The 20,961-nt window shown below is 50.2% G+C and overlaps 3 non-coding genes across 3 annotated transcripts; all 3 read left to right on the top strand.

The window, feature by feature from the left end:
• Positions 1-4,972: 4,972 nt before the first annotated feature.
• TRNAG-GCC (transfer RNA glycine (anticodon GCC)) lies at positions 4,973-5,043 on the top strand. Its single transcript has one exon. It is a non-coding gene; the product is annotated as a tRNA-Gly (tRNA).
• A 711-nt stretch (positions 5,044-5,754) lies between these two features.
• Positions 5,755-5,825, top strand: TRNAG-GCC (transfer RNA glycine (anticodon GCC)). The gene has a single exon. It is a non-coding gene; the product is annotated as a tRNA-Gly (tRNA).
• An 8,405-nt stretch (positions 5,826-14,230) lies between these two features.
• TRNAG-GCC (transfer RNA glycine (anticodon GCC)) lies at positions 14,231-14,301 on the top strand. The gene has a single exon. It is a non-coding gene; the product is annotated as a tRNA-Gly (tRNA).
• Positions 14,302-20,961: the final 6,660 nt, after the last annotated feature.

The following is a 20,961-nucleotide window of genomic DNA, read 5'->3' as shown; positions in this document are numbered from 1 at the left end:
CTGGGGGCGACCTGCTTCGGCCGTACAAGTGCAGGCGCTGTCCGTCGCATCTGTGGACATCCCACCTGGTACACAGATGCTTATACCCTTGCGGTATCGGAAGCCCCTGCCTGATCGGCTAGGAGCAGTAGGGGTCTTGTTGTCACCGTCCGCCACGATAACAACCGGGTTGGCGTTAGTGGGGGCACAGACCATCGTCCGGCCGGATCAATTACCGTTTTTACAGGTGCTTAATGCGGGGGGAGAAAACGTCTGTGTCCCGGCCGGTACGGTTGTGGCACATGCCACTACGGCGTTTGCGACCCATGATTGTCCACATAGCCGGGGAGTTGTTGCTGGGGTTTCCGAGCCAAGGAGTTCGGATGATCGTTGGGTTGCTCAATTATGTGACGGAAATTCTTCCCTGTCCATGGAGCAACGTGGTGCGCTGCGTAAATTGTTGTTGACATATTCCGATGTGTTCAGCTCCGATGATTTGGATTTGGGCCGCACTTCGTTGCTTTACCATCACATTGAGACGGGCGATGCTGCCCCTATTCGATTAAATTCGCATCGGATGAGTCCTGCGGAGCGAGAACACGTACGGGGGGCAGTGGAAGACATGTTGGCTGCGGACATTATATCGCCATCTAACAGCCCATGGGGCGCTCCAGTCGTCTTGGTTAAGAAGAAGGATGGCAAATTGCGATTTTGTGTTGATTTCCGCAAATTGAATAAGATATCGGTGGCAGATGCGTACCCCCTGCCGCGTATGGATGACTCCCTCGACGCATTGTCGGGGGCTAAGTTCTTTTCCACACTGGACCTCTCTTCGGGATTTTGGCAGCTTCCCCTTGACGAGTCCTCACGGGAGAAAACCGCATTCCGTACGCCGCAGGGGTTATTTCAATTCAACTGTCTCCCGATGGGATTGAATGCGGCCCCTGCTACATTTCAAAGATTGATGGAGCTCGTTTTGACGGGGTTGCAGTGGGAGACGTGTCTTATATATTTGGACGATATTATTGTCTTCAGCCGCACATTTGATGAACATTTGACGCGGCTGGAGACAGTGTTCACGAGGATGCGTTCTGCCAAATTGAAATTCAAACCAAAGAAATGTCACCTACTGCAATGGTCCGTCCGCTATTTGGGGCACATTGTGAGTGCTGAGGGAGTGTCCACGGATCCGGAAAAGACGGCGTGCGTCCGGGATTGGCCGACTCCGGCCACCGTGGGGGATGTTCGGCGGTTTTTGGGATTTGCCTCGTATTACCGAAGATTTGTGCCGGGTTTTGCGACGATTGCGAGGCCCTTGCATCTCCTTACGGGTAAAGGACGGAAGTTTGTTTGGGGACAGCCGGAGGAGGCGGCCTTTCGGAGTCTGCGTGATCTATTGGCCACGGCCCCAACATTGGATTATCCCGATTTCGATCACCCATTCATTCTTGATACGGACGCGAGTGACACAGGTATTGGGGCGGTGTTATCACAGTCTAAAGGGGGTGTAGAGCGTGTCGTGGCGTATGGTAGCCGAGTCTTGTCTCCTGCGGAAACCCGCTACTGTGTCACTCGCAGAGAACTATTGGCGGTTGTTTTTTTCCTACGGCAATTTCGACCATACCTCTACGGTCGTTCTTTTATTGTGCGCACGGATCATGCGGCCTTGCAATATGCCCTTAAAATTGACCAGCCATCCGGACAGTTGGCACGTTGGTTGGACACGCTACAGGAATTTTCCTTCCAAATTCAACATCGGAAGGGAGTGCGCCATGCGAACGCTGACGCACTTTCCAGATTACCGGGGCGCGCCCCTTGTAAATGTGAGTCGGGGACGCATAGGTGTTCGCCGATTCCAAACCCCCCTCAGCCGCTTACGTTGGCCGTCGAGAAGTCGGACACTCCGATGGAACCGGGACCGGCTGACGGGGTTTTGAATCTGCCGCGGTCTGTCTGGATCCGGGAACAGATGATGGATGAGTCATTGGTGTCCTTGCGGAAGCGGTCTGCTAGGGACAATGGGAGTCCGAGTACGGCTATGGGGCCGCAAACCGCTCTCCGAGATGGTCTGCTTATGTGGCGGGAGGGGTTCCAGGAACGTTGGCGCCTGGTGGTACCAACGTCCTTGCGATTCGAGTTGATTAGAACCCTCCATTGTGACACTCTCTTACATTTAGGGGTGCAGAAGACCTTGTTGACGTTGCAACGTCATTATTTTTGGCACGGCATGGCGACAGATGTCGTAGGGCACGTGCGCGCGTGCCCTGCGTGTGCACGACGTAAGCCGCCGAAACATCCTTACGTGCCGCCTCTCCAGTCGATTCAGGTGTCTCGAGTCAATGAATTGGTGGCACTGGACATATTGGGACCTTTTCCACCATCGGCGAGGGGTAATAAATATTTGCTGGTAGGGGTTGAGTACCTCTCCCGTTGGCCGATGGCCTGGCCGTTGCCCGATCAGTCGGCCGCGGCCATTACCGACGCCTTTTTGTTTGGGTATATTATGGATAAGGGGGCGCCTGAGAGACTCCTCACGGACCAGGGCAGGAATTTCTCTTCTAAATTATTGGCGGAAGTGTGCGCGGGCCTTGGGACTAAGAAAGTACGGACATCCCCATACCATCCGCAGACGGATGGTATGGTTGAACGGCTGAACAGGACATTGTCTGCCATGCTTTGCCATACCGTGAGTGAACAACAATCAGATTGGGATCTGCACATCCCCGGGGTGCTTTCGGCGTACAGGATGACGCCTCATGCGGCTACAGGATATTCGCCGTTTTACCTTATGTATGGTCGGGAAAACGTGCCGCCGGTGGATGTGCAATTGGGAACTGGGGTGAAGGGACCTCGTAAACCACTTCCTGAATACATTCAGGACACGGTTCGCCGAGTCACGGAGGCGCGGGAGAATGCCCGCGTGGCTACGGCCAAAGCCCAGGCCCGGAACGAGCGATATGCGCGACGGTCTGAGGGGGAGTGCCCTTGGAAGGTTGGGGACCTAGCCTGGCTTCATTGTCCACAGGTACGTCCGGGGACCTCGCCGAAATTGCACAAACCCTGGCATGGTCCCGTACGCCTCATTGCGGTTCCCAACCCACAGTCAGCACGCGTCCAGATTGGGTCTCGTCGCTGGGTTGTGCATACGTCGCGCTTGAAACCATATGTTGCTCCCTTACATGATGCGTCATCCCCCAATGTTGCCTTGCCGGGGTCTGTTGCTGCTGACTCTCCCCTGCCTGCGTCCATTGATCTTGCTAGAGCGCCTGTCGTACCTGTTCCAGACAGGCCGGCCGTGACATTGCGGGGGACGAGGGGCCCTGCTCGGAGGACGCCTGCCAGGTCTGCGGGACCTTCGAGCCCTGCAGCCCTTCCGACCCAGCTGCGGGCACGGTCACAGGACAAGCCCAAGACTAACTCTTTAGGGACACGGGACGTCGGTGGACTTCCAGCTGCGACAGGGGGATTACCCCCTGTCATTCCTCGACTTTCATCGCGTTCCCGTTCTGCGAGTGGGCCGCCGACCGTCCGGGACGGGCCGGCGACCCGCACACGTTCCAAATCGCTTACGTTTCGTTGATTGTTGCTGTCTTGTTATTTTTTTCTTACAGTTGTATTTATTGCATGCTTTTTGTACGTTCGTTGATGTTAATTGCGTTGTTGTTGTTGTTCTTGCTGTTACATTGTATGCTTAGTGTCCTTTAGGGGGGGAAGCTCGGTTCGCCGCATTACGATTTGCTATTGGTCAGCCGAGGTCGGCTGGGATTTTTCTACGGGGGAGGGTGGTGTAATGCGGGCGTAAGCGACCTTCCGGATGTGACGTCACGGGGGGTGGAGTCATGTGACGTGGGTGGAAGGTTCGGGTCCTTAAGCGGGTAAACCGGAAGGGGAAGGCAGTCGGGGTGTGAGCGGAAAAGAGTGAGGCCACGCGGGCGAGTGAGAAGAGGGGGGGGCGCCGACGGCCATCGGGAGCCAACCCCGAAGAGAGGAGGAAGCTGCGGAGTGGTGTGGAGCTGCAGAGGAGACAGCCAGAAGGGCTGCGTGTTAGAGGCAGCGGTGTGGCTGCCAGGAGGAGCTGCGGAGAGGGAGAGAGAGGAGTTGCAGCGAGTACAGCCAAGGGGGGCTGTGTGAGAGAAACAGCAGCGGGGCTGCTGTTGTGGATCGGGCCGACATTGGAGTCAGCACCGTGGAGAAGCTACAGAGTAAAGACAGCCGTGTGGGTGTACAGCACGAACCGAATAAAGGACACTGAGCCAGACATCGTGGTCCAGTCGTTTATTACACACGCATAGCGGTCCCTCGGCGGTAATCGCGACAATGCGTCCGCATTACAGTGACGTGCACCTTTCCTGTAGGTGACCGTGAAGGAATAATCTTGCAAAATTTCTAACCAGCGGGAGAGCTGGCCGGATGGCTGGTCAACCCGCAACGTATATTGAAGAGCTGCATGGTCCGTGCGCACAAGGAATTGCCTACCATAAAGGGACGGTCTGTACTGCAGTACAAAATGCACAATAGCCAACAATTTGAGGCGCGTTACACAATAACGCTGCTCTGCAGGGGACAGTACACGGCTTCCATAAGACACGACCCTCTCTACTCCGTTCACTACCAGCGACAGTACAGCGCCGATTCCGGTGTCGCTGGCGTCTGCATCCAACACAAATGACAGAGAGAAATCGGGGTACCCAAGGGGAAGCGCGTTGGCGAGGCCATCGCGCAGCGCGACAAAATTTCTGGCCCTTTGCGGTGAGGGCTTGGAGTGGTTTAGCGATCGTCGCAAACTTGGGTACGAAGAGGCGCTAGTATGATGCGAACCCGCCAAAACTGCGGAATCAACCCATATATTAAATTAACTCCATGATCATCTTTGGATATTCATGAAAAATGGGAAAGTCAGGAGCCTAAGAAACACAGAAAAGTCTCACTTACACGCGACTGAAAGAAGATCAGTAATCATGCATCTCACGTAAAATCACACCAGACACACGAGGCATCGGTGGTTCAGTGGTAGAATTCTCGCCTGCCACGCGGGAGGCCCGGTTTCGATTCCCGGCCGATGCACTTCTATCCAACTAAACAACAATAAACTGCAAATTTGGAGCGAATATAAAAAAGAACCCACCATCATCTGCAGATCGTGATGAAAAAATTTAGATTCTATATACACAGAGAAAACGCAATTTTGGAGGATGGAAAAAAGAAGAGTATTCATGCATCTCACGTAAAAAAAATTCGAGTGGAATGTGGTATAGGTGATTCAGTGGTAGAATTCTGGACTGCCACGTGGGAGACCTGGGATCGATTCCTGGCCAATGCACTTTTATCCAGATAAGCAACATCATAACCGATTAAAATGCACGTGGAGTGGTTTCAAGAAAATGACTTTCCATGTCAATGAAGAATATTGATCGCATAAAATTCATTCCCTTGTATACTTGGAGAAAAAACACGGTGGGGTCACTTTCAGCTGCGGAAATCAGGTCGCAGTTATTTTGACAACGAAATGCAAAAACTAGTAATGGACACGAGTAGTGACAAAGGATTTCTCTTTGCGGAAAGCGGTTCTACCAAATCTTTATAACAGGTGAAGAAATATTTGTAACAACATCCCAATAACTTGCATATAATCAATTTAGTCCATCTTCATCTTCGGATATTCATGAAAAATGGGAAAGTCAGGAGCCTAAGAAACACAGAAAAGTCTCACTTACACGCGACTGAAAGAAGATCAGTATTCATGCATCTCACGTAAAATTGCACCAGACACACGAGGCATCGGTGGTTCAGTGGTAGAATTCTCGCCTGCCACGCGGGAGGCCCGGGTTCGATTCCCGGCCGATGCACTTTTATCCAAGTAAACAACAATAAACTGCACATTTGGAGCGAATATAAAAAAAGAACCCACCATCATCTGCATATCGTGATGATAAAATTCAGATTCTATATATACAGAGAAAACGCAATTTTGGAGGATGGAAAAAAGAAGAGTATTCATGCATCTCACGTAAAAAAAATTCGAGTGGAATGTGGTATTGGTGATTCAGTGGTAGAATTCTGGATTGCCACGTGGGAGACCTGGGATCGATTCCTGGCCAATGCACTTTTATCCAGATAAGCAACATCATAACCGATTAAAATGCACGTGGAGTGGTTTCAAGAAAATGACTTTCCATGTCAATGAAGAATATTGATCGCATAAAATTCATTCCCTTGTATACTTGCAGAAAAAACACGGTGGGGTCACTTTCAGCTGCGGAAATCAGGTCGCAGTTATTTTGACAACGAAATGCAAAAACTAGTAATTGACACGAGTAGTGACAAAGGATTTCTCTTTGCGGAAAGCGGTTCTACCAAATCTTTATAACAGGTGAAGAAATATTTGTAACAACATCCCAATAACTTGCATATGTAGTGGTGATACGCGCTGGGTGTATACGTCGTGTGCCAGCGCGTATGTACGGGTGTGTGTGTGGTGACGCGCGCTGACGGGGAGGAGCAGGCGTCAGTGCGCGGGTGGGGGTAGTGCTGCTGATTGGCTGTGTGCCGGTGACGCGCTGAGAGGGAGTGATCGGGTGGCAGCGCGGTGTGATTGGTCGGGGAGTGGAAACACGCGCTGGGCGAAAACGGATCGTGGAGATAGCGCGTGGTGATTGGGTAACTGAGGAGCGGTGCCGACGTTGAGGTCCGCATCCGCTCCGTCTCCAGGGAGGAAGAGATATATAAGGTGATGCACAGAGGAGTAGGGGGCAGAAGTGGAACCATCTAAGAATGAAGACGAAGGTGCAGAGATAGAGCCCGGAGAGGAGAGTAATGGAGAGGAGAGGAGAGTAAGGGAGAGTAGAGGAGAGTAAGGTATAAGTGTGTAGCCAGAGAGAGAGAACGGTCTACACGAGCTGAGTAATGTATAGTGTGTAGCCAGAGAGAGAGAAAGGTCTACACGAGCTGAGTAATGTATAGTGTGTAGCCAGAGAGAGAGAAAGGTCTACACGAGCTGAGCGATGTATAGTGTGTAGCCAGGGAGAGAGAAAGGTCTACACGAGCCGAGTATGCATACGGTGTAGCCAGAGAGAGAGAAAGGTCTACACGAGCCGAGTATGCATACGGTGTAGCCAGAGAGAGATGTAAAGTCTACACGAGACGAGTAAAGAGTGTAGCAGAGGCGTAAGGTCTACACGCGACGAGTGAAGAGTGTAGCAGAGGCGCAGAGTCTACACGAGACGAGAGAAGAGTGTAGCCGAGGCGCGGAGTCTACACGAGGCACAGAGAGCCAGCAGCACAGAATCTACGAGAGTCAAGAGAAGCGTAGGGCGGAGAGAAGAGGTCACGAGTTGTACCGTTGTATGGTGACCGCATTGTGAAGAAGAGAGGCCACGCGTTGTATCGTTACAAGTCAAGATTTAATAAAAGAAGTGTGTTCCCGTCAAGGAGTTTCCTGCCGTCATTTTCCAATACTTCATCTGGCGTCAGAAGTGAAACGGGCTTCCAAGCATGGAGACAAGGAAGACCCGTAGGACCCACGGGATTGACCGCGAGGAAAACCTGGACGACTCGGGGCCGCTGGTGGCGGGGGGTGAGGAGGAAGACTTGCCCACGCTACAGGATCCGTCGACGGCGCCGGCCGAGCGACCGGGGACCGACGCCGGGCTTCGTGAGGCGCACTCCCGACTGGCGGAGCTGCTGCTCGCCGCCGCGTCCATCTTGGCAGAGATCAGCTCGTCGGGAGGAGCGGGGACGGTGGGGGACATTTTACAAGGTCGCCCCGCAGATTCCCGCCAAAACGAATGGGGGATTCCCGCCATTGCGCCTGGGCCTACTTTTGGCGGGAACGGCGAGCGCCACGTGGTGGTGGGTTCCCAAGCACGCGCATCGACGTCATCAGCGCGCGAGGGGGTCCGCCATTTTACGTCTGCTGCTGGAGCCGCCATCTTACACACCGACGGAGAGGCGGAGAGGAACCACGAGGCGGATGACTTCATTTTTCAGCAGCGTCTGCCCACGTTGTCAGCCTTCAAGGCGGAAGGCGGAGACTGGGGCCAATTTCAGCGAAGGTTTTTGGCGCATCAAGAGATGTCAGCGTGGTCCGATGCTACGGCGCTGCGGGCGTTGCCCGCCATGCTGGACGACGATGCGCTCGCGGCCTTCAGGGCTGCACGGAAGTCGGACCGCTCCACGCTGAAGGATGCGCTGGGTTTGTTGGCCAGGGTCTACGGACCTCCCTCGGCGTGCCGCCATCATTTCTACGCAAGACGGAAAGCGGCCACGGAGACCGCGCTGGCCTATCGCACGGCGTTGCTGGCTCTTGCTGATGCTGCGTTCCCTCGGATGGACGAGGAGGGCCAAGACGCGATGGTTTTGGAGCAGCTGCTTAAGTTGGCGCAGGACCTGGGGGTCCCTATCAACACAGCTGACGAGATTGATATTTCTTCTTTGAGAGTCGCCACGAGTATTCAAGCGCACGAGGCCCTACAACGGAAACAAGGCGTTGGTTGCAACGCTGCTGTCGTCGCAGCCCCGGGTTCGGTGGTCACCGAACCCCAAGTCGTCAGCCCACGAGAGGAGGCGTTCGCCACGGGACGACCAGGAGACTGGAGGCCGGGGGCCCGGTCGCCTCTGCGATCGGGCCGAAAGTCGGAGCAACCAAGATCTACTCCGACCCTCGTCACGTGCTATAACTGCGGCCTCCGGGGCCACGTGGCGTCCGGGTGCCGCGCTCCGCGTCAGCGCGCCATGGGAGCTCGGGTGGACGACGACCGAGAGCCCAAGTCATCTCTACAATCCCCGGCAAGTCGCGGCACCTCACACGCTCGGCCTGTTTATTCGGCACACATGGGACGCCGCGTTGCGGCGGAGGAGGGCCGGTTAAGGTTCGGGGATTCGGTTCGGTGAGGGGGGTTCGGCCGGGACCAGGGAGACATTGAATGGGCGGAATTGGGGCATAGAATTGTGGCTGCTTCGGCGGGTTCGTCCGTTGTTACGGGATCTATTGATGGGGTTGAGATTAGGGTGTTAGTGGACACGGGGGCATCGGCAACTATTATATCGGACCTCATTTATAATATTCTTCCAGTCCAATGTCGTCCGCTGCTTCCAGTGGATGTGCCATTTTACGCCGCTAATGGGGGATCGTTGGGCATTATCGGTCAGGTTAGGGCGTCCATTTGCATTGGAGATATCAAATTGTCGGGACCCGTTTTCGTTTCGTCTTCTTTGGCAGTTCCGTGTCTTTTGGGCACTGATTTTTTGGCTAAAATGCCTATTAAAATTCTTATCGATCAACGATGCATTGAACTGCCATCGGGTCGCCGGATTTCATTTTTGACGGGCCCTACTGACATTCGGACGGCGTGCGCTATGATACAAGCGGTGGCGACGCAGACCGTGCAAGTGCCCCCGGGTTCACAGATGTTGATTCCCCTCCGGTTGCGGAAACCATGGGTGAGGGAGGCTTCGGGACAAAGTATGCTTTTGGGTCCTTCTAACAAGGCTGTCGGAGGTCTTGATTTATCGGTGGCTCACACTTTGGTGCGGGCTGACAGGGATCCGTTTGTGATGGTTTTGAACGCGGGGTCGCGACCAGCTGTCATTCCGCAGGGCACCGTGCTGGCTCACGCGGCGCGGGTCCCTGTGGATGATGGGTTGGTTGCGCAGGTGGGCTCGAGCCCCGCGCGGAACGTTGAGCCAAGGGAAGACCTTGAATGGGTCCATTCGCTATGCGCCGCCTCGGACGATTTGTCGGCGGCGCAGTTGGGTGCGCTGCGCGAGTTGCTCATTGAATTCTCTGATGTGTTCAGTAAACATAAGTATGACGTTGGGTGCACGGATTTGTTGCACCATCACATTGAAACGGGCGATGCGGCGCCGGTCAAGCTAAATCCCTTCCGACTGAGTCCCGTGGAGAAGGAACACGTTCAGTCGGCTGTTAACGAAATGCTAGAAGCCGATATTATTTCGCCCTCCTCTAGCCCTTGGGGAGCGCCTATTGTGCTGGTTAAGAAGCAGGACGGGTCCCTGCGATTCTGCGTTGATTTCCGTCGCCTGAATAAGATCTCTGTGGCTGACGCGTATCCGCTCCCCAGGATGGATGAGTCCCTCGATGCATTGTCTGGTGCGCGATATTTTTCGACTCTTGATTTGTTATCGGGGTTTTGGCAGTTGCCGCTCGACGAAGAGTCGAAACCTAAGACAGCATTTCGGACTCCAGGGGGGCTGTTCCAGTTTAACCGGTTACCCATGGGACTTCACTCCTCTCCAGCGACGTTTCAGCGACTTATGGAGTTGGTTTTGTCGGGCTTGCAGTGGGATACATGCTTGATTTATATGGACGATGTCATTGTTTTCAGTAAAACGTTTGAAGAACACCTCCAGCGATTGAGAGGGGTGTTCTTGCGAATGCGATCGGCTAAGTTGAAATTTAAACCGGCCAAATGTCACCTCCTTCGTAGGTCGGTTAGATACTTGGGTCACATTGTCGATTCTTCGGGGATCTCCACCGATCCCGCGAAGACGGATTGTGTCGGTTCGTGGCCGACACCTACGCCCGTTTCCGACGTGCGTAGTTTCATCGGGTTTGCTTCTTATTATCGGCGGTTCGTTGAGCACTTCGCCACTATTGCAAAACCCTTGCACGCTCTAACGGCGAAGGGAGTGAAGTTCAAATGGGGACCGGAGGAGGAGGCCGCGTTTCGCTCCCTCCGGGACGCCTTGGTGGGTGCCCCACCCTTGTGTTATCCCGATTTTGCGAGTCCCTTTTTGCTGGACACGGATGCTAGCAACACGGGCATTGGGGGGGTGCTATCCCAAGTCGTTGGGGGTGTCGAAAGAGTTGTCGCCTACGGTAGTAGGGTGTTGTCTCCGGCGGAGCAGCGCTACTGCGTCACCCGTCGCGAGCTGCTTGCCATTGTCTTTTTTGTGCAGCAGTTTAGGCCATATCTCTATGGTCGTCACTTTACGGTCCGAACGGACCACGCGGCGCTACAGTATTCATTGAGGGTCGCCCAACCCTCGGGCCAGTTGTCGCGTTGGTTGGAAGTCCTCCAGGACTATCAGTTTACGACTACGTACCGTAAGGGGTTGCGACACACAAATGCCGATTGCTTGTCGCGGTTGTTGCCTTGTGATGAATGCGCGTGTTTGTCGGGATCGGCGCGCTGTAAACCGACGCTTGCGGGGGAGATGGGGGCACTGGCTGCGACAGCGGGCGCACCGATCGTGGATGATTCCACTGCCTCTCAGGGTCGGGACTCGCTGCTCTCGTTGTCGCTCAGCGAATGGGGCCGTCTCCAGATGGCGGACAGCTCGCTGCTAGCATTGCGCCGCAAGGTTGGGAGTCCCGAGGGGGACCAGGAGCGTACCGGCTCCTATGTACTTGAGCAGGGCATGTTATTGAGATGGGACAGTTTGTCCCGGCGGAACGCACTCGTGGTGCCTTCCGCTGTGAGGGGGAGGGTTGTCTTGGCGGCACACGAACGCCTCTTGCACTTGGGAGTTAACAAGACGCTTGCCCTGCTTCAGCGTGACTATTACTGGCCGGGAATGGGAAGTGATGTGGTAAATATTCTGAAGGGGTGCGTTGAGTGCGCCAGGCATAAACCACCGCCCGTGGCAGCTAATCCACCGCTGCAATCTATTCAGGTCTCGCGTACCAACGAGCTCGTTGCACTCGATATTTTGGGGCCCTTCCCAGTCACGCCGAGAGGGAATAAATATTTGTTAGTGGGGGTCGAATACTTTACCCGATGGCCTATGGCGTGGCCTCTCGCTAACCAGTCGGCAGCGGCTGTGACGGACGCCTTCGTCCAGGGCTATGTCCTGGACAAGGGGGCTCCCGAACGCCTGTTGACCGACCAAGGTAAAAATTTTTCGAGTAAATTGTTGCAAGAGGTGTGCGATCTGTTGGGTACCAAGAAGGTGCGTACCTCCCCGTACCACCCGCAGACAGACGGGATGGTGGAGAGACTCCACAAAACTTTGACTTCCATGCTGTGCCAGCAGGTGTGCGAGGCACATGTAGATTGGGACCTGCAGGTCCCGGGAGTCCTTGCCGCGTATAGAATGGCCCCCCATGCAGCTACGGGATTTTCCCCATTCTATTTGATGTACGGTCGGGAAGCTGACCCGCCAATGGAAACGCAACTTGGCCTGTCCGCTCCACGAACTAATTCTAAATTGGCAGAACATATTAAGTTTAATATTCACAAGCTGACAGAGGCGAGGGAAGCCGCACGGCTTAATTCGCGGGCTCGCCAAATTGCTAATGAACGGTTGCGGGCACGGAAGGTGTCCATGCACGAATGGAAACCAGGTGACAGGGCCTGGCTGCATTGCCCTCAGGCACCCTTGGCTACGTCGCCTAAATTGTTGAGACCGTGGAGGGGACCCGTGGAGGTCGTGTGCGTTGCACGGCCCCAGTGCGTTCAGATAAAGTGGGGAAAGCGCCGTTGGTACGTTCACCCCTCCCGACTGAAACCGTTCTCGCCTCCATATGGCCTCCCCTTGTGTCGTGATGGCCGGGCGTGTGACGTGACCGGCGACCCAGAGGGGGAAATGTCTCTGCCTGATCCACACGTATTTTCGCCTGATCTGCTCCCAGGTGTCTCGGAACTGACAGCTGCCGATCACCGGCGGCCGGATCTCCGCGGCGGGGCCGGCCCTTTCAGGCCCGTTCCGCGCCGTCTGGAGCAGCCGGAACCGCCGGACGGTCGTCAGTGTCCCGCCCCATACGACGGACCAGCCAGACGGACTCGCGCCAGGTCGTGCTACTTTGCATGACCTGCCTCGTGAGGAGTCGGGGCAGTTGCAGCGCCTCGTCACTGCGTGTAGTCGCAGGGACGTGGGGCGCGTTCGTTTTTTGGAATTTGCTTGTATTGTGTTATTGTTGACTTTTCGTGTTCATTGTCAATCTGTACATAGTTCTTGTTGTTGTTGTTGTTGTTGTTATGTTACGGGGCACACTGGGTGGGTTACAGGGTTTTTTTTTGTTGGTTGTCGTCTTATCGTTGCGGTTGGTTGTTGTTAGCAGCCGGGCCGGCTGCGAGCTATGTGGGAGGGGGTGATGTAGTGGTGATACGCGCTGGGTGTATACGTCGTGTGCCAGCGCGTATGTACGGGTGTGTGTGTGGTGACGCGCGCTGACGGGGAGGAGCAGGCGTCAGTGCGCGGGTGGGGGTAGTGCTCTGATTGGCTGTGTGCCGGTGACGCGCTGAGAGGGAGTGATCGGGTGGCAGCGCGGTGTGATTGGTCGGGGAGTGGAAACACGCGCTGGGCGAAAACGGATCGTGGAGATAGCGCGTGGTGATTGGGTAACTGAGGAGCGGTGCCGACGTTGAGGTCCGCATCCGCTCCGTCTCCAGGGAGGAAGAGATATATAAGGTGATGCACAGAGGAGTAGGGGGCAGAAGTGGAACCATCTAAGAATGAAGACGAAGGTGCAGAGATAGAGCCCGGAGAGGAGAGTAATGGAGAGGAGAGGAGAGTAAGGGAGAGTAGAGGAGAGTAAGGTATAAGTGTGTAGCCAGAGAGAGAGAACGGTCTACACGAGCTGAGTAATGTATAGTGTGTAGCCAGAGAGAGAGAAAGGTCTACACGAGCTGAGTAATGTATAGTGTGTAGCCAGAGAGAGAGAAAGGTCTACACGAGCTGAGCGATGTATAGTGTGTAGCCAGGGAGAGAGAAAGGTCTACACGAGCCGAGTATGCATACGGTGTAGCCAGAGAGAGAGAAAGGTCTACACGAGCCGAGTATGCATACGGTGTAGCCAGAGAGAGATGTAAAGTCTACACGAGACGAGTAAAGAGTGTAGCAGAGGCGTAAGGTCTACACGCGACGAGTGAAGAGTGTAGCAGAGGCGCAGAGTCTACACGAGACGAGAGAAGAGTGTAGCCGAGGCGCGGAGTCTACACGAGGCACAGAGAGCCAGCAGCACAGAATCTACGAGAGTCAAGAGAAGCGTAGGGCGGAGAGAAGAGGTCACGAGTTGTACTGTTGTATGGTGACCGCATTGTGAAGAAGAGAGGCCACGCGTTGTATCGTTACAAGTCAAGATTTAATAAAAGAAGTGGGTTCCCGTCAAGGAGTTTCCTGCCGTCATTTTCCAATTCTTCACATATAATCAATTTAGTCCATCTTCATCTTCGGATATTCATGAAAAATGGGAAAGTCAGGAGCCTAAGAAACACAGAAAAGTCTCACACTCGACTGAAAGAAGATCAGTATTCAAGTATCTCACGTAAAATCACACCAGACACACGAGGCATCGGTGGTTCAGTGGTAGAATTCTCGCCTGCCACGCGGGAGGCCCGGGTTCGATTCCCGGCCGATGCACTTTTTTCCAACTAAACAACAATAAACTGCAAATTTGGAGCGAATATAAAAAAGAACCCACCATCATCTGCAGATCGTGATGAAAAAATTTAGATTCTATATACACAGAGAAAACGCAATTTTGGAGGATGGAAAAAAGAAGAGCATTCATGCATCTCACGTAAAAAAGATTCGAGTGGAATGTGGTATAGGTGATTCAGTGGTAGAATTCTGGACTGCCACGTGGGAGACCTTGGATCGATTCCTGGCCAATGCACTTTGATCCAGATAAGCAACATTATAACCGATTAAAATGCACGTGGAGTGGTTTCAAGAAAATGACTTTCCATGTCAATGAAGAATATTAATCGCATAAAATTAATTCCCTTGTATACTTGCAGAAAAAACACGGTGGGGTCACTTTCAGCTGCGGAAATCAGGTCGCAGTTATTTTGACAACGAAATGCAAAAACTAGTATTGGACAGGAGTAGTGACAAAGGATTTCTCTTTGCGGAAAGCGGTTCTACCAAATCTTTATAACAGGTGAAGAAATATTTGTAACAACATCCCAATAACTTGCATATAATCAATTTAGTCCATCTTCATCTTCGGATATTCATGAAAAATGGGAAAGTCAGGAGCCTAAGAAACACAGAAAAGTCTCACTTACACGCGACTGAAAGAAGATCAGTATTCATGCATCTCACGTAAAATTGCACCAAACATACAGGGCATTGGTGGTTCAGTGGTAGAATTCTCGCCTGCCACGCGGGAGGCCCCGGTTCGATTCCCGGCCGATGCACTTTTATCCAACTAAACAACAATAAACTGCAAATTTGGAGCGAATATAAAAAAAGAACCCACCATCATCTGCAGATCGTGATGATGAAATTCAGATTCTATATACACAGAGAAAATGCAATTTTGGAGGATGGAAAAAAGAAGAGTATTCATGCATCTCACGTAATAAAAATTCGAGTGGAATGTGGTATAGGTGATTCAGTGGTAGAATTCTGGACTGCCACGTGGGAGACCTGGGATCGATTCCTGGCCAATGCACTTTTATCCAGATAAGCAACATCATAACCGATTAAAATGCACGTGGAGTGGTTTCAAGAAAATGACTTTCCATGTCAATGAAGAATAGTAATCGCATAAAATTCAGTCCCTTGTATACTTGCAGAAAAAACACGGTGGGGTCACTTTCAGCTGCGGAAATCAGGTCGCAGTTATTTTGACAACGAAATGCACTAACTAGTATTGGACACGAGTAGTGACAAAGGATTTCCCTTTGCGGAAAGTGGTTCTACCAAATCTTTATAACAGGTGAATAAATATTTCGATTTAAAGCTTTCGTGACTGCAGGGATTCATCTTCTAGGTTCTTTTGGTAAAGTCACGTAGAATGGAAGTAATAAAATAATAAAAATAAAACATAATAAAATGAAATAATTCTCACGACGTTTCGGCTACAACGCAAGCAGCCGTCTTCAGGTGAAGAATGAGACACTACCAAGCTAGGAGCTTATATATAAACTGGGTTGGAGGTGGAAGAGCGCCTTAACAAAAAGAATGTGCATATGAAGAGGAATTTAGCATATTCATGGAAAATGCGTAGGAAGTGGGCAGGGGGGTTTCAAAGTCATATTATGCCCATGCATTATGCAGGATCAGCAGCACCAAGGGGGGGTGCAGGGAGTAGCATTAACAAAGGAAAGGAATGTTAATGATATGTAGCTGCAGTTACTAAACAACCACGTAGAAAACTAAAGTATAAACTACATAAAAAACTAAAGTATAAACTGCATAGCACCATCAGTATACTTACTATACTCTACTATAAGCTGATTTACTAACAGCAAGTAATACATTACAATTCTACGTCGTAAAAAATTATATAATATGCTTCCATCTAAACTTTATTCTCTTACATCAGACGAGCATATACCGTACTATATACTGCCATAGATAAACCCAACATTTAATTATATACTGTATTGCTATAAACCACCTATACATTTTAATATAACACTATGTATTATTCTACCCACCCTAATGTGTATCGAAATGGTTTATTACGTCCTTCCAATGATTGCTAAGCCAGAATCCATCTTCTCGGTTAAAATTGTCTCTGTGTTTGCATATGTGGATCGCCTCATTAACGAATCTCTCATGATAGCCAGATGGCTTGCAGAGAACCTCTGTCTTGGAGAAGTCAATGTCATGTGAGCCCACTGAGTTGTAACAATGATCTGCCACGGCTGAGGTGTTTGTCCTACCGTGTTTCAGGTCAGCTTTATGTTCACGGATGCGGTCCGAGACATGTCGTTTGGTTTCCCCAATGTAACTGCTACCACAGAGGCAACTTAGTTTGTAGACACCAGGGTACTGTATGTCTGGAACCACATCTTTTACAGACGGTACCAGATCACGGATTTTATGTACTGTGTTGAATCGGACCTGGATCTTGTGTTTAATCAGGATTTTGGAGATATTTTTTGTGACCCCAGCAATGTAGGGTAAGGTGATGGTCTTGAAAGGCTCCTCAACAGGATCCTTCTTGATGGTTGGAGTGATGGCTTTGCGGATTGTGTAGTCGGAGTAACCATTAGCCTTAAGAGCTTGGCGTACGTGTTTGAGTTCACTGGAAATGTGTTCATGGTCGGAGATGCATTGGGCTCTATGATATAGAGTCTTGATGAGGGAATTCTTCTGGGATGGATGGTGGTGGAAATCCGGTTTTAGGTATGCATCCGTATGGGTGGCTTTCCTGTAGACAGAGTGGCTCATTGAACCATCAGGTCTCCTTTTGATTAGGACATCCAAAAAGGGTAGCTTGCCATCTTTTTCGACTTCCATGGTGAGCTTTCGTGACTGCAGGGATTCATCTTCTTGGTTCTTTAGGTAAAGTCACGTAGAAGGGAAGTAATAAAATAATAAGAACCAAGAAGATGAATCCCTGCAGTCACGAAAGCTTTAAATCGAAATTTAACCGCCTCTACGGGGAGGGTTTCCACATAACTTTGAGATCCTTCAACAAGCTCCGTGATAAGAAGGCTCAGCTAATCGAGTCTCTCACCTTTCTGAAGAGATGCCGCGTATCTAAGGTAATACCAAACGCATTTACACTAACATCTGCTGCTGTAACTTCTTCTAATGCGAAACGAATTCTGTCTAGAACTAGCTTAGCTCTTATCTCAGAGAAAATCAGACTTACGCGCACCGAACTAGATCAGTTAGACAAGACACTCTACAAATCATACTTATCTTTGAGTGCAACAATGTCCACATCGGATTGGGAACATGTAGAAAAAATGACTGCCTCTTCAGCTGCCGCTATGTCGACTAAATGTAAGGACAACTTGATTTCCAAATTCAACCGCCTCTCAAACAAGAAACCGGACCCACACATTAAAAAGCTAGATGTTAACAAAGTCGTAATTAATCGCAGTAACAGTTCTATTTCTGAAGGTTTGAAATCCGTTTTAGCTAAAGGACTAAACTTTGCAGTCACACCTAGACACATACCAGTTAATGATATAATTGCTCGAGTAGATGTAGCTCTCAAGGGCTTGAGTCACATCGCTGCAGACGTAGCAAGATCCGAAATCTCTGCAACCCTCAAAAACGCTTAGATGCCAGCTAGCAACATCAGCAAAGATGAGCGTTTTGAATTAGCTCAATTAAAAAAGAGGGATGACATTGTCATCCTCTCAGCCGACAAAGGCAATGCCACTGTCATCATGGACAAAATAGAATACAACAACAAAATTCAAGAACTACTCAACGATGGCAGCTATACAAAAATAAAAAGAGACCCCACCAACAGCCTCGTCACTAAAACCAACAAAATCATTTCTGATTCAACCGCATTATTTGATCAGACCAAACAGTTCTCGTTGAAACCTTCTGCAGCCAGGCCACCAAGATTATACGGCTTACCAAAGATACATAAAGAAGATACACCTCTTCGTCCCATTGTCTCTACTATCAACTCCCCCACCTATAAATTGGCTCGTTTTTTGTCTGAAATACTACGGCCTTTTACTGGAAAAACCACCTCTGCGGTACTAAACTCTACTGACCTGGTATCGACAATCAAGGGGATTGCCCTGTCCCCAGACGACCTGCTTGTCAGTTTTGATGTGGTTTCCTTATTCACCAAGGTTCCTGTACCTGACACCATCGCAATCATTGAAGACTTGGTTCATCAAGGACTGAATGCTGGGGTACCCTCCCTGGTGAGACACTGCTTAACCAATACATACTTCACCTGGAATGAAACTTTCTACAAGCAAATTGAGGGCACCCCAATGGGCTCCCCCCTATCTCCGGTTGTAGCCAACATCTTCATGGAGAAATTTGAGACGGACGCCATCCAGACTGCCACTCTACGCCCGACCTTATGGAAGAGGTACGTAGACGACACTTGTGTCATCTGGCCACATGGCCGGCCTGCTCTAGACCAATTTCTCGACCACATCAATTCCATACACCCAGCCATCAGATTCACCATGGAAGTCGAAAAAGATGGCAAGCTACCCTTTTTGGATGTCCTAATCAAAAGGAGACCTGATGGTTCAATGAGCCACTCTGTCTACAGGAAAGCCACCCATACGGATGCATACCTAAAACCGGATTCCCACCACCATCTATCCCAGAAGAAATCCCTCATCAAGACTCTATATCATAGAGCCCAATGCATCTCCGACCATGAACACATTTCCAGTGAACTCAAACACGTACGCCAAGCTCTTAAGGCTAATGGTTACTCCGACTACACAATCCGCAAAGCCATCACTCCAACCATCAAGAAGGATCCTGTTGAGGAGCCTTTCAAGACCATCACCTTACCCTACATTGCTGGGGTCACAAAAAAGATCTCCAAAATCCTGATTAAACACAAGATCCAGGTCCGATTCAACACAGTACATAAAATCCGTGATCTGGTACCGTCTGTAAAAGATGTGGTTCCAGACATACAGTACCCTGGTGTCTACAAACTAAGTTGCCTCTGTGGTAGCAGTTACATTGGGGAGACCAAACGACATGTCTCGGACCGCATCCGTGAACATAAAGCTGACCTGAAACACGGTAGGACAAACACATCAGCCGTGGCAGATCATTGTTACAACTCAGTGGGCTCACATGACATTGACTTCTCCAAGACAGAGGTTCTCTGCAAGCCATCTGGCTATCATGAGAGATTCGTTCATGAGGCGATCCACATATACAAACACAGAGACAATTTTAACCGAGAAGATGGATTCTGGCTTAGCAATCATTGGAAGGACGTAATACACCATTTCGATACACATTAGGGTGGGTAGAATAATACATAGTGTTATATTAAAATGTGGTTTATAGCAATACAGTATATAATTAAATGTTGGGTTTATCTATGGCAGTATATAGTACGGTATATGCTCGTCTGATGTAAGAGAATAAAGTTTAGATGGAAGCATATTATACAATTTTTTACGACGTAGAATTGTAATGTATTACTTGCTGTTAGTAAATCAGCTTATTGTAGAGTATAGTAAGTATACTGATGGTGCTATGCAGTTTATACTTTAGTTTTTTATGTAGTTTATACTTTAGTTTTCTACGTGGTTGTTTAGTAACTGCAGCTACATATCATTAACATTCCTTTCCTTTGTTAATGCTACTCCCTGCACCCCCCCTTGGTGCTGCTGATCCTGCCTAATGAATGGGCATAATATGACTTTGAAACCCCCCACCTCCTACGTATTTGCCATGAATATGCTAAATTCCTCTTCATATGCACATTCTTTTTGTTAAGGCGCTCTTCCACCTCCAACCCAGTTTATATATAAGCTCCTAGCTTGGTAGTGTCTCATTCTTCAACTGAAGACGGCTGCTTGCGTTGTAGCCGAAACGTCGTGAGAATTATTTCATTTTATTATGTTTTATTTTTTATTATTTTATTACTTCCCTTCTACGTGACTTTACCGAAAGAACCAAGAAGAGGTGAAGAAATATTTTAACAACATCCCAATAACTTGCATATAATCAATTTAGTCCATCTTCATCTTCGGATATTCATGAAAAATGGGAAAGTCAGGAGCCTAAGAAACACAGAAAAGCCTCACTTACACGCGACTGAAAGAAGATCAGTATTCATGCATCTCACGTAAAATCACACCAGACACACGAGGCATTGGTGGTTCAGTGGTAGAATTCTCGCCTGCCATGCGGGAGGCCCGGGTTCGATTCCTGGCCGATGCACTTTTATCCAACTAAACAACAATAAACTGCAAATTTGGAGCAAATATAAAAAAGAACCCACCATCATCTGCATATCGTGATGATAAAATTCAGATTCTATATATACAGAGAAAACACAATTTTGGAGGATGGAAAAAATAAGAGTATTCATGCATCTCACGTAAAAAGAATTCGAGCGGAATGTGGTATAGGTGATTCAGTGGTAGAATTCTGGACTGCCACGTGGGAGACCTGGGATCGATTCCTGGCCAATGCACTTTTATCCAGATAAGCAACATCATAACCGATTAAAATGCACGTGGAGTGGTTTCAAGAAAATGACTTTCCATGTCAATGAAGAATATTAATCGTGTAATGCGGGCGTAAGCGACCTTCCGGAGGTGACGTCACGGGGGGTGGAGTCATGTGACGTGGGGGTAAGGTTCGGGGCTT

Source organism: Lampetra fluviatilis, chromosome 4 (genome assembly GCF_964198595.1).
Source record: "Lampetra fluviatilis chromosome 4, kcLamFluv1.1, whole genome shotgun sequence".
Taxonomy (NCBI): domain Eukaryota; kingdom Metazoa; phylum Chordata; class Hyperoartia; order Petromyzontiformes; family Petromyzontidae; genus Lampetra; species Lampetra fluviatilis.
This window is presented reverse-complemented; position numbering and strand designations above follow the sequence as displayed.